Source organism: Mytilus edulis, chromosome 10, assembly GCF_963676685.1.
Source record: "Mytilus edulis chromosome 10, xbMytEdul2.2, whole genome shotgun sequence".
Lineage (NCBI taxonomy): Eukaryota > Metazoa > Mollusca > Bivalvia > Mytilida > Mytilidae > Mytilus > Mytilus edulis.
In genome coordinates, this window is record NC_092353.1 from 47,057,762 (window position 1) to 47,069,973 (window position 12,212).

Here is a 12,212-nt window from a genome sequence, read left to right on the forward strand (position 1 = left end):
GGAGAAAATTAAATAAGACCTTGTTTGTACTTACCCTTCAACTTAGCTATACATGCTGAATTTACATACTATATAGGTATTGGAAGATGTGGTATGAGTGCATATGAGACAACTTTCCATCCAAGTCACAATTTATAAAAGTAAACCATTATATGTAAATGTACGGTCTTCATCACGGAGCCTTGGCTCACACCGCGAACAGAAAGCTATGAAGGGTCCCAAAATTCACTGTGTAAAACCATTCGAATGGGAAAATCAACGGTATAATCTATATAAAAAAACGAGAAACGAGAAACACTTATGAACCATATCAACAAACGATAACTACTGAACATCAGATTCCTGACTTATGATAGGTGCAAACAATTGCAGCTGGTTTAAAAAACGTATAATTGGTACCAAACCTTGACCCTTATCTGAAACAATATTGTAACATCACAACATAGAAAGACACACTATATTCGTTTGTGAGAGACTGTTTGTAAAGTTATGTTGACATGACAGTAGATGTCTTCCTGATTTATTATCATAGTGTCTGAATATGTTCTCATGATTTAAAATTCCACCAGAAAACATCCGGCCATTTTCAAAAAAACAATGTAAATAACAGTATTTACGATCTTTGAGATGTATATATTTTTTTTCTCTTTTTCGTAAAACATGTTTGTTGATGTGTAACATAATTGTTTTTCGTTCATTTTTTGTACATAAATTAGGTCGATAGTTTTCTCGTTTGGATTGTTTTACATTTAATTGTCATTTCGGGACTTTTTATAACTGACTATGCGTTATATGTGGTTTACTCATTGTTGAAGGCCGTACGCGGTGACCTATAGTTGTTAATTTATGTGTCATTTGGTCTCTAGTGGAGTTGTCTCATTGGCAATCCTACCTCACCTTCTTTCATAAATCTCAAAAACAAACCGCCAACTCTAATAGTGTCGATATACACGTAAAATCAAATCTTCCGAAGGTTAAACAATTTAAAGACTACACAGAACCTTCAAAAGGATGAATCTATTATAATAAAAGTGGCAGACAAAGGCGGGGGTATAGTGATTATGGACAAAGATCAATGCAAAGAAATGGTACTAAATCAACTTTAAGATGGTGTCTTCTAACAAAAACTGAATGGAAATAGAGACAAAAACACCATGTCGAAAATAAGAAAAAGAATAAAGAGAAATCCTTATTACAACCTTACCAATAAGGAAATAGATTATCTTTAAAACTTTCAGGTTAAAACCAGCAATTTTTGCGGCTTTCAAAAATTCCCAAATCCAAGTAAAATCAAGATCATATAAAAAATAGTGATTCTATGAATATTAAAATCAACAGACCTGATCTAAAACTAAGACCGATCATTACAGGACATTCATGTAGTACCCAAAGGCTAAACAACCTCCTTGATATTCGATTTAATCCACTTTGCATAAAAGTGCCAAGTTATTTCAGAGATGACATGGATTTTCTTATTATAACTATATTCCAGACAGGGTACCTCAGGATATCATACTAGTGAATTTTGACGTAATTAGCCTTTACACGAACATTCTGCATACTGTTTGGTTGCAATTGATAACATCATTTATCAAAAATTCGAATTATAATTTCCTGATCTTGAATATAAGGTTTTAGAGTATTTTTTCACGTCAATATAGAAAAGAAGTCTGTTTCTTTGCCAGTCCTTATGATCATAAACGTGGTCATATTTGAAAAAAGCTCAATCACATCACTTGGAAAACCTGAAAATCTTGAAAACACTATTCCTACCGTGTTGGCTAGGAAATTATCCGAAAAGTGTTTTACGGGATTTTGTCCTCAAATGACAATTTCAATTTGATCTAATTTATTTTCATGTTTTGGCTACTTATTCATAAACATTTTTTTTAACAAATTGTCGGCATTCCAATGGGAACGATCTATGCGCCTCTCCATGCCAACCTCTTATTATTTTAAATATGAGTCTGAGTTCCTTCAGACACTTGTCAAAAACAAAAAGATCAAAGAAGCCAGGTAATTTAATTTCAAATTCAGATATATTGATGATGTTCTTTCCGTTATCAACTTGTCTGATTGGGTACCATTATAACATCCTCAGAACTAGAAATTAAATAAAGTTTAACGACAGACACGGCTTCCTCCGCCACATTTATAGACTTTTACCTCAAATATGACTTGAAGGTCCTCTCAGTATACCAGAATCTATGACAATAGAGACGATTTTAATTTTGAAATTATCAATTTCCCCCACCTTAGTAGCAATATTATCTTAAACCAACTTCACCTTCATATGGGATATACATTTCCCAACTGATGCGTTATTCAAGAGTTTGCAGCTGCTATATGCGTACTCAGAAAGTTGATGAACCAGGGGTATGTAAAAAAACGTCTGGTCCTAGTATTATTAATATTACTTGTACTATTTTGTGTAATTTATGTACTATCCATTTGACGTGACTCGGTACTTGTACATCCCGTCATTGTGTTGTTGTGCTATGGTAAATGTTCGTATTTTATTTTGTTATTTTTGATTATATACGGTGCTTTTGAGTTTCTTTGTTACATATTTGTATGTTTTTATAGTTATATAATACAATGTTGACAGTTGTACCCTTATTTCGACATTTTTACCTGTTATGTCTGTTCGTTTACTTCACATATTGGTGTCAATTTAATGTAATTTAAGGTGGAGGAACAGTAAATGGGCTATGTCGCAGATTTTGCAAAAATTTTGCAAACAAACTTGGCTCGGTGAACTACAACTGAAAATCGAAAAAATAAAGCATTTATCTCTTTTATTATCAGAAATATTGCAGATTGATTTCTTTTAATATGGGTGAATTTTTGTATAGAAAGCACATAAAATTGGCGAAAAAACATATAAAATTTGTCTTAAAATCGCCAATTCTCTTATTCTACTCCATAGATTTTTCTTTAAAAACTATATGTTGTTGACACAAACATTTCTGTTTTAATGATATATCCCTTACCGAAAAAAGCCCTGCGGCAAACATTTGCAGCAAGTTTGCAGCAAACATTGCCGCAAGATTGCAGCAAACGTTTGCTGCAAACTTGCCGCAACCATTTAACCATGCAAATGAAGTGTGCGGCAAGCTTGCTGCAAACATAATTATGCAAATTAGATTTGCCGCAAGCTTGTGGCAATTGTTTGCTGCAAGCTTGCAGCAAATGTTTGTTGCAAACTTGCGGCAAACTTGCAGGAACTACACATATACTAATGTCATGTGTGAAGACACATTCAATTTATCTCTTTCAAATTACACAGCAACATTTTTACAAAGTCAATTCCTGTCTTTATACAAACAGTCATTGAAAGAATTCTTGCAAACTCATGAGATTTAAGGAAATACATACATGCATTTGAGTTTTGAAAAAGGGGCAGGAGTCATTCTCAAATGACATAATATACCTGTATTAAAAAATGAACAAGGTAAAATCTCAAATGTGTATTGAGACTATAAAGCTAGGTAATAATTGCATTACAGAATTTATCTTAATCTTAATAAACATGATCATGATGGTGCAGTACATCAGTTACAAATTAAAACTTATAATAGCTTAAGTTTTTCAATCACACATACATGTATATATAGTTGCTTACTTAATTATGTATGATGATTACATTAATTATATTTCATTAAAGCATGACGTTCTATTAATCATTTGTACTTACAAAATTACATACTGATTATCCCATATTATTGAACCAAAATGCCTCCTTGATCTCTTATATGTGAAATGCATTTCCAAACACAACCAACATTGACCTTGCCACAATTTTAAATTGTTAGCATCCAGGAAGTGCCAACTAGGCATGCCCAGTCAATATTGTGTAACTCCTGCAATGTTCTGGCAAACATATAGAATGGTCAAAGTTTTCTGCAATCTTGCGGCAAACATATAGAATGGTCAAAGTTTTCTGCAATCTTGCGGCAAACATATAGAATGGTCAAAGTTTTCTGCAATCTTGCGGCAAACATTCTTTCTTACAATTTCAAACTTTCTGGCAATCTTACGGCAAACATTGATGTTTCTGCAAACTTGCCGCAAGATTGCAGCAATGTTTGCCGGAAGTTTGCAGCTAGCGGCAAACATCTGCAAACACTATTTTCTGTGTTCCTGCAAACTTTTTGTTTGCCGCAAGCTTGCAGCAAGTCTGCTGCAAGTTTGCGGCAAACAATTCAGTTTCATATAAAATAATCATATGGTCACCGACTTCGTTTTTTGTCTAATAATCCATTTGTTACCTTGTTGGTAGTGAAAAACGTAAAAATCAACGTTTTACGGTCTGAAACGCGACGACGTTAAGATTATTTCGACCTTTTATTGGATTTTTTCACAAAGAACACAACTTTGAATGATGTATACTGTAAAAACGAAGTCGGTGACCGTATCTTTATTTTGAATCATTATATCGGAAATTAATGTATCAACAACATATATAGTTTTTAAAGAAAAATCTATGGACATGATGGAGTAGATTTACAGATTAAGCGATTTTAAGACAAATGTTTGAAGGTTTTATGCCGATTTTATGTGCTTTCTATACAAATGTTCACCAATTTTGTAAGAATTCAATCAGTAATATTTTAAATGATAAATGAGATAAATGCATTATTTTTTCGAATTTCATTTGAAGTTCATCGAGCCAGAGTTGTATGCAAAATTTTACTGAAATCTGTGACATAGCCCATGTCCACTTAAGGTAAGATAACTCAGATAGAAGGGGAGATAGTCTAAAAAATTTAAAATTCAGGAAACAGTGAAATAACAAAAAAAGATCATGAATACAAGATGAAACAACTGTGAACAGGTTTATAGAACTAAATCCTTTAATAGGTTACTGGCCATAGGCCGGTTTGCTTTTAAATATCGATTTAAAAATCATATCGTTATTTTCATCTTTTGACCATTATCTCAAAACCTATTAGATTAAAAAGCACATTTAAACAGTTAAAGTAATCGTTATAACTAGATATAATTTTGACAGAAATTGAATTAAGGAAGTTGCGAAAATCATATAAAATTTCCATTTACATCATGTACAATTTGACAACAAAGCTGGAAGAATCAAATACCCTTGTTTTATTCCAATGATTAAAAGCATAATTATATTTCTTTTCTCTCGATTTTGTTTTCAAGTACAATGTATGCACGAACCTCATTTCATCTTTATAAAGATTTTATTGGTTAAGAAATTTTTTCATTGGCCACAGTTTCAAATACTAAATAAAAGCAGCAGTAGTATAATCCTTCGTCCCCGAGGGTATCACCAGCCCAATATAGTCAGCACTTCGGTGTTGACATGAATATCAATAACATTGTATATGGTAATTTTAAATACACAGCTGCGCCATGAGCGCATGATACGCCCGACGTCTTGTGTGGAAGCTTTATGCAATAATCATAAATAGTTTCTGAGAAAGTTTTAAGCAATAACCATATATTGTTTTTGAGACACGGCGGGACATGTGAAAGCCCCTACCCTGTTTTTTTTTTATTACAAAAAACTAAATATAATTGAAATAAAATGTTGAATCAAAACCAAAAAGTATACAGATCTTTAGATTAATATAACAAAGAAGAGTTTAAAGTCTTAAGCAATAATCATAAATTATTTTTGAGATACGGCGTGACATGTAAAAAAAACCCTCCCCTGTTATACAAAATACTCAAGAACTCAAAAATAAAATTTTGAATCATCACCAAAAAGTATACAGATCTTTAGATTTATATAACAAAGAAGTGTGTAATGTTTTAAGCAATATCATAAATTATTTTTGAGATACGGCGCGACATGTAAAAAACCCTCCCCTGTTTTACAAAATACTCAATAACTAAAAAAAAAAATATTTTTGAATCATCACCAAAAAGTATACAGATCTTTAAATTAATATAACAAAGACTTGAGTAAAGTTTTAAGCAATAGTTATAAATTATTTTTGAGATACGGCACAACATGTAAAAAAAACCCTCCCCTTTTTTACAAAATACTCAATAACTCAAAAATGAAATTTTGAATCATCACAAAAAAGTATACAGATCTTAAGATTAATATAACAAAGACATGTGTAAAGTTTTAAGCAATAATCATAAATGGTTTTTGAGATACGGCGCGACATGTAAAAAACCCCGCCCCCTTTTTTACAAAATACTCAATAACTCAAAAATGAAATTTTGAATCATCACCAAAAAGTATTCAAATATTAAGATTAATATAACTAAGAAGTGTTTAAAGTTTTAAGCCATAATCAAGAATCGTTTTTGAGATACGGTGCGACATGTGACCCCCCCCCCCCTGTTTTAGTTACAAAGTGCCGTAACTCAAAAAGTTTTAATCTTATTTTCACCAAAAAGTATACAAATCATTCGACCATCATAAGAAACAACTCTATTAAGTTTCATGAAATTTGGATAAGTCATTCTCAAGTAACGGTGAGACATGTTTACGCCGGACAGACAGACGGACAGACGGACAGACGGACGGACACCTGATATTTGTATACCATAATACGTCCCGTCAAAATTTTGACGGGCGTACAAAAATATACTGTTGACAAAACTTAAATTTTTTCGATAAACTAAGGATTTTCTTATCCAAGGAATAGATTACCTTACCCGTATTTTGCACAACTTTTTGGAATTTTGGGTCCTCAATGCTCTTCAACTCTGTACTTGTTTGGCTTTATAACTATTTTGATCTGAGCGTCACTGATGAGTCTTATGTAGACGAAACTCACGTCTTGCGTATCAAATTATTATCCTGGTACCTTTGATATCCATTTACAACACTGGGTCAATGCCACTGCTGGTGGGCGTTTCGTCCCCGAGGGTATCAACAGCCCAGTAGTCAGCACTTTTGTTTTGACATGCATTTCAATTATATAGTCATTTTAATGTATTTCCTATTGACAAAACCTCCATTTTTTTGAAAAAAAAAAACTAAGGATTTTCTTATCCCAGGAATAGATTACCTCTGCCGAATGTGGCACAACGTTTTTGAATTTCGGTCCTCAATGCTCTTCAACTTTGTACTTGTTTGGCTCTATAACTATTTTGATATGAGCGTCACTGATGAGTCCTATGTAGACGAAACGCGCATCTGTCGTATTTTAAAAATAATAATCCTTGTACCTTTGATAACTATATACCGCTGTTAGAAAGTCATAAATCGATAGAGATCAATAATTGTGTATTGTTGCCCAAAATACTTCTATAATGTTAATGTAACAAATACAAAAAATAAACTGCAATGTACGTAACTTTACTAAATATTAACGGAAGTTTAGATAATTGCAATTGTGTAATAAATTCTTGCCCTCATTGACTTGTTTCACGATGTGAACGTGGCACTAAACAAGAATAAAGACGCATTCAGCACAACTCGGATCATTTCATACGTAGCGGATTCACCCGATGATTGCCGATTGATAAAGAGGCAGAGTGAAACATCTACTTCTAATCAGATATTTTTTTTTATATATTAGAAAGTATAAAGCTATTTTAAGACAAGGAAGATAACAAGTGTATCAGATTGACTGTGATCGGTGAATGCCCGGGAAAAGGAAGTATCTATTGTACTTTTCTTGTTTTTGTTCATAAACATTATTTTTTTATACAGCATGTACACGATGTATGGTGCAAACTGGATTACAAATACTTCAGCTATTGTCTTAATCAAATTTTTTGACACGTAAGGCCCTGAAATATAAACCTCAAAACGGTTGTATACCAAGAGATCTCATTGTATTTTTTTTTCAGGAGAATTTAGTGAATAACCGTATAACAGGTTATTTTCGCGGTTGTAAAATTTCGCGTTTTTCATTGAATAAGGTATACGAAATATTTTGGCGGTTATTAATTTTTCGGATTTAAAATTTTTATCAATACCTTTGCATGTACACTTTAAAATTGGCGGAATTTATTTTGGCGATTTTGTTCAATCCTCGAAAATAAGCGAAATATTCATCCCGCAAAAAATAACCCGCTGTACGGTAGGTATGTCATGGGTAATTTTCTCATGAGACATGTCACGATTGTTGACAATTCGCCGTTTTAGAATCTAATATATTCTGGGTAATATTTTCAAAAGTGTACACCAAAATTTTATTTTCAGTTCAGAATGTTTTAAACAATGGAAATCCACCCAAAGGCGTAACGTTATTTTATTTTTGGTGTACGAATTATTAGATTACCAATGGTCCTTAAATTCTGAAACGGCCAATTGCATATTGTTGCCTAAAAGACTGGTAATATTATATGAATTTGAAACATATCGCATCAAAATTTTGGAAAACCGTTATTAGGTTAACATGGTGTAGAGGAGACAGCGTAGAAAATAATTCCAACTACTAGTATTCAAAATGACTAAACTTTCAAATTATGTTGTCGAAACGAGACAAGATCTGTGATTTTCAATATGCTTCTGTTAACACATACGATTTATAAATGATAATAGTAAAAAGGCATCTTATACGTTCAAATTTTGTAAAACATGGATTGTTTTGAGTAAACCCCGACTGACATTATTTTTTTGGAAACAGTTTAGAACGAACAATAAACGAATGCATTTCCCCCATACATCAGTTTCAAATGTAACCAGGGACAATCCCACTATTTCCTTTCATACGACACAGAGTCACAACATGTGTAAAAGGCTCGAATAAATATTAAGACACTGTAATATATGTTTCACGCAAACATCATTGATTTCTTAACTTATTTGATCAAGGAAATTTTAACTTGCCACAGCTTGTAAAACAATGACAGTAAACGCAAGTACAAAAATGACAGTGAACGCAAGTAAAAAAATGTATACTATATATAAATATACATAAATGATGAAAATCATCACCTCTTCATTGAAATTGGATACGCTATTTAGAGTCTATTTAGCTTGGGATAGACGTGCGGGATATAGCAGGCAACATGTACAATTACAAGGAAAACCTGATTTATTTCATTTTCGTACTTATTGAAGTTTGTGCAGGTAAGAATTCAGAAAGTAATAGCTGTTTAATTGTCATATTCTTGTCATAAATACAATGGATTTTTTTTCAACAATTTAATGTGCGTTTTATACAAATGCTCACCTTGTTATAAAGATTTTTTTTCATTATATTTAAGAAATACATTTGTTTTAGTTTGAATTCAACGATCCGAAGTTAAATGCATTTCCCCCCACAAGTTATGACATACCCTGTTATTTTAACATAAAATTAAAAAAAATACTAATTGCAAGCTCCGAATGATAAGCCTTAAAGGTATCACGCAGTATTGAGCTCAATATCAGCTAAATAACATTATAGATGGGTTATAAATGGGAGCAGGATCTGCTTACTCTTCTGGAACACGCAAGATGACCCTCATTTTTTGGTGGGTTTATGTTGTCTAGTCATTAGTTTACTTTGTTGTGTTTTGTGTTCTATTATTTGTCTGTTTGTATTTTTCCTTGGTTAGCCATGGTGCTGTCAGTTTATTTTTATTCTATGAGTTTGAAAGTCCCTCTTGTATCTTTCTCCCCTATTTCATAGAAAAAATTCACTAAATACTACACAATGCCATGATCTTCATCAATGCCCCGACTAAACTATTATGTATAAAATTTAGATACAACCTGAAGGACAAGGTTCGTTTTAGGCATACTATGATCTTGATTTCAATTTCATTCTAAAATGTAAAATGACTATTGAGAATTATTGACAATTTGCCCAAGTTAAATTTTTACACAAATATGCATAATAAAGGGACCAGTACTTTTTTTGTGAGAATATAATGAATCAAAATAAAGTTATTTTGTATTATTATTGATATCATTGTTCAATCTTAAGCCAACGGGAACTTATACTGTTCTTGCTAACGAAAGGCGGCAAATTATGTAATGAGTTAATAACGACTTGAATCAAGCAAAACCATGTTTATATGGTTGAATTTAAGACCTTATCTTAAATGTATTCAGTTCATATTATAACTGTAATGTATTTTGTATTATATGGCAATAATATAGTTATCAAAAGTACCAGGATTATAATTTAGTACGCCAGACGCGCGTTTCGTCTACATGAGACTCATCAGTGACGCAAATCGAAATATTAATTATGAAGCCAAACAAGTACAAAGTTGAAGAGCATTGATCGACAAGTCGACAAATCAAATAACCCTGTCCAATTTTTGTCTTTTTTAATTTTTAAATGTTGAGAAATTTGTGTCGTTGAGGTTAATAGATAGATTGACAAAATGATTACCATTATGCTTTTTTTACTATTTATTTCATACAAAAAAAACCAGCTTTTACCAAAAACATATTTTAAAGGCATTTATGATTGGATTTTAAAAATCAAGGTATTCAAGATGAACAATTGTTTAAAGATTTTTTTTTCATTTTGTCATTCTTTTGTCTTCAGTTTGTTTTTCTTTTCTTCTCCTCTGAACACAGATAATAAGAATTTAAAACTTAATTTGGTTGAAATATACAGCTAGTTTCTAAATGGAAAATAAAATTTGTCTTTAGCTCGAGACTCTCTCTCTCTCGGAAAATGAAAATATTCCACAATAAAAATACTACCAAATAAAGATATCAACCTGTTACAATTGTACTTCTATTGGTACCAAGTTAGATAAAAAAAAAACAGAAATGATCCGATTTTTATTTTTTGAACATAGAATCTCAAGTGACGAATACTGCAAATGTCTATCGGTAGAAGAAATGCCCACACATATATGCAATGCTTTGTAGAAAATTATGATACAACAGTGATTTAGATTTTAACATTTTAATTTTACATATTCTTTATTATTTATAATTAAAATGTTTTAAATTCGATATTTCGTATATTGTTTTTTTACTATTTTTTTTGAAGGCCGTAAAAAGACCTTCAGTTGTTAATTTCCTTAAGGTCAGTCAGTCTCTGAAACAGAGTTGTCTCATTGTCGATCATTACGCGTCGTCTTATTTCTATAAATTCTAAAAATAGTCTTCGCTTGACCTTAGTATATGACTTGAAAGCAGAACGTTCAAATACTTGATAAGATATAATCGAAAAAGGCAATGACAGATCTGAAATATACAGATCATGTCAAAAATCTCAAATTCACAAATATTTTCATAATAATTTTTTTTTGCAGCAAATAATGCATATTTTGATAAATTGCACAACGAAAACATATCATAAATCAAAATTCAAGTAAATGACAATTTTGAATGTAAACAATGCGTTAAGCAATGTAAATTGAATCGTTATATTTCATACAGGTAAATAAGAAGAAAAAAACATATAGTTTGAAATACAAGTAGCAATTAACTGCGTCCGCTTTAAATTTGAAAATTGAAGGTTAAAGCCTATGCTCCAAACAGTGATGGTTTCCGTTCCAGAACTATTTTCCATTACTTCATCAAGTGTAGAGTACTATAGATGCGGATCAGAGCTGGAACTGTCCGGTGGTTTGATTCAAACTATTACATTTGGAACAGTTGGGTTAATGACAATCGAAAGAAAAACCAAAACTATATATTATCCCGAAACATGCTTTGTATTTGTACTAGGCTGCTGACACCAGGATAAATTGTCACAATACCTCTCATACTTTCTGTTCGTAGTGGAAACGCGCGTCTGACGTATTTACAAAATTTAGTCCTGGTAACTACGATGAGTTTATTTTCAAATCATTGTACAAAGAAATGTGTATTAAAAACATTACATAGTACATGTATATTGTTTAAATTCAAGGGAGCCACATGCCTTTCTGTTTTCTATGAACCCATCGATTACTAATTTGGGCTGAATGTTCTACCTTACATTCCAGGTGTTACTGAATTTCCATGCCAATTCCCTTGTCAATGGCGCAATAAAACATTTCATAAATTTGAAACAACATATGAACAAGCATGGACGTTTAGTGCTGATGGTAAAACTAGCATGTTAGAAGACTCTGAAGGTCGTCAAAATTTCAGTTGTTATCAAATAACAGAACGATTCCTTATTTTGAGGTTTGTGTATGTTAAAATTGAATGTACAATGTACCTTGTTGTCAAAATTAGTTTCAGTAATTCATTTAATGAATTCCTTCTAGACTTGGAAATATGAATTAAAAATCTCCAAATTAAATGCACTGCATGATGCCTTTTTTTTTATTATAAAAAAAATGTCTTCGCATTAGTTGTTTAACATCATAGTTCCTTTTGGTTAGGG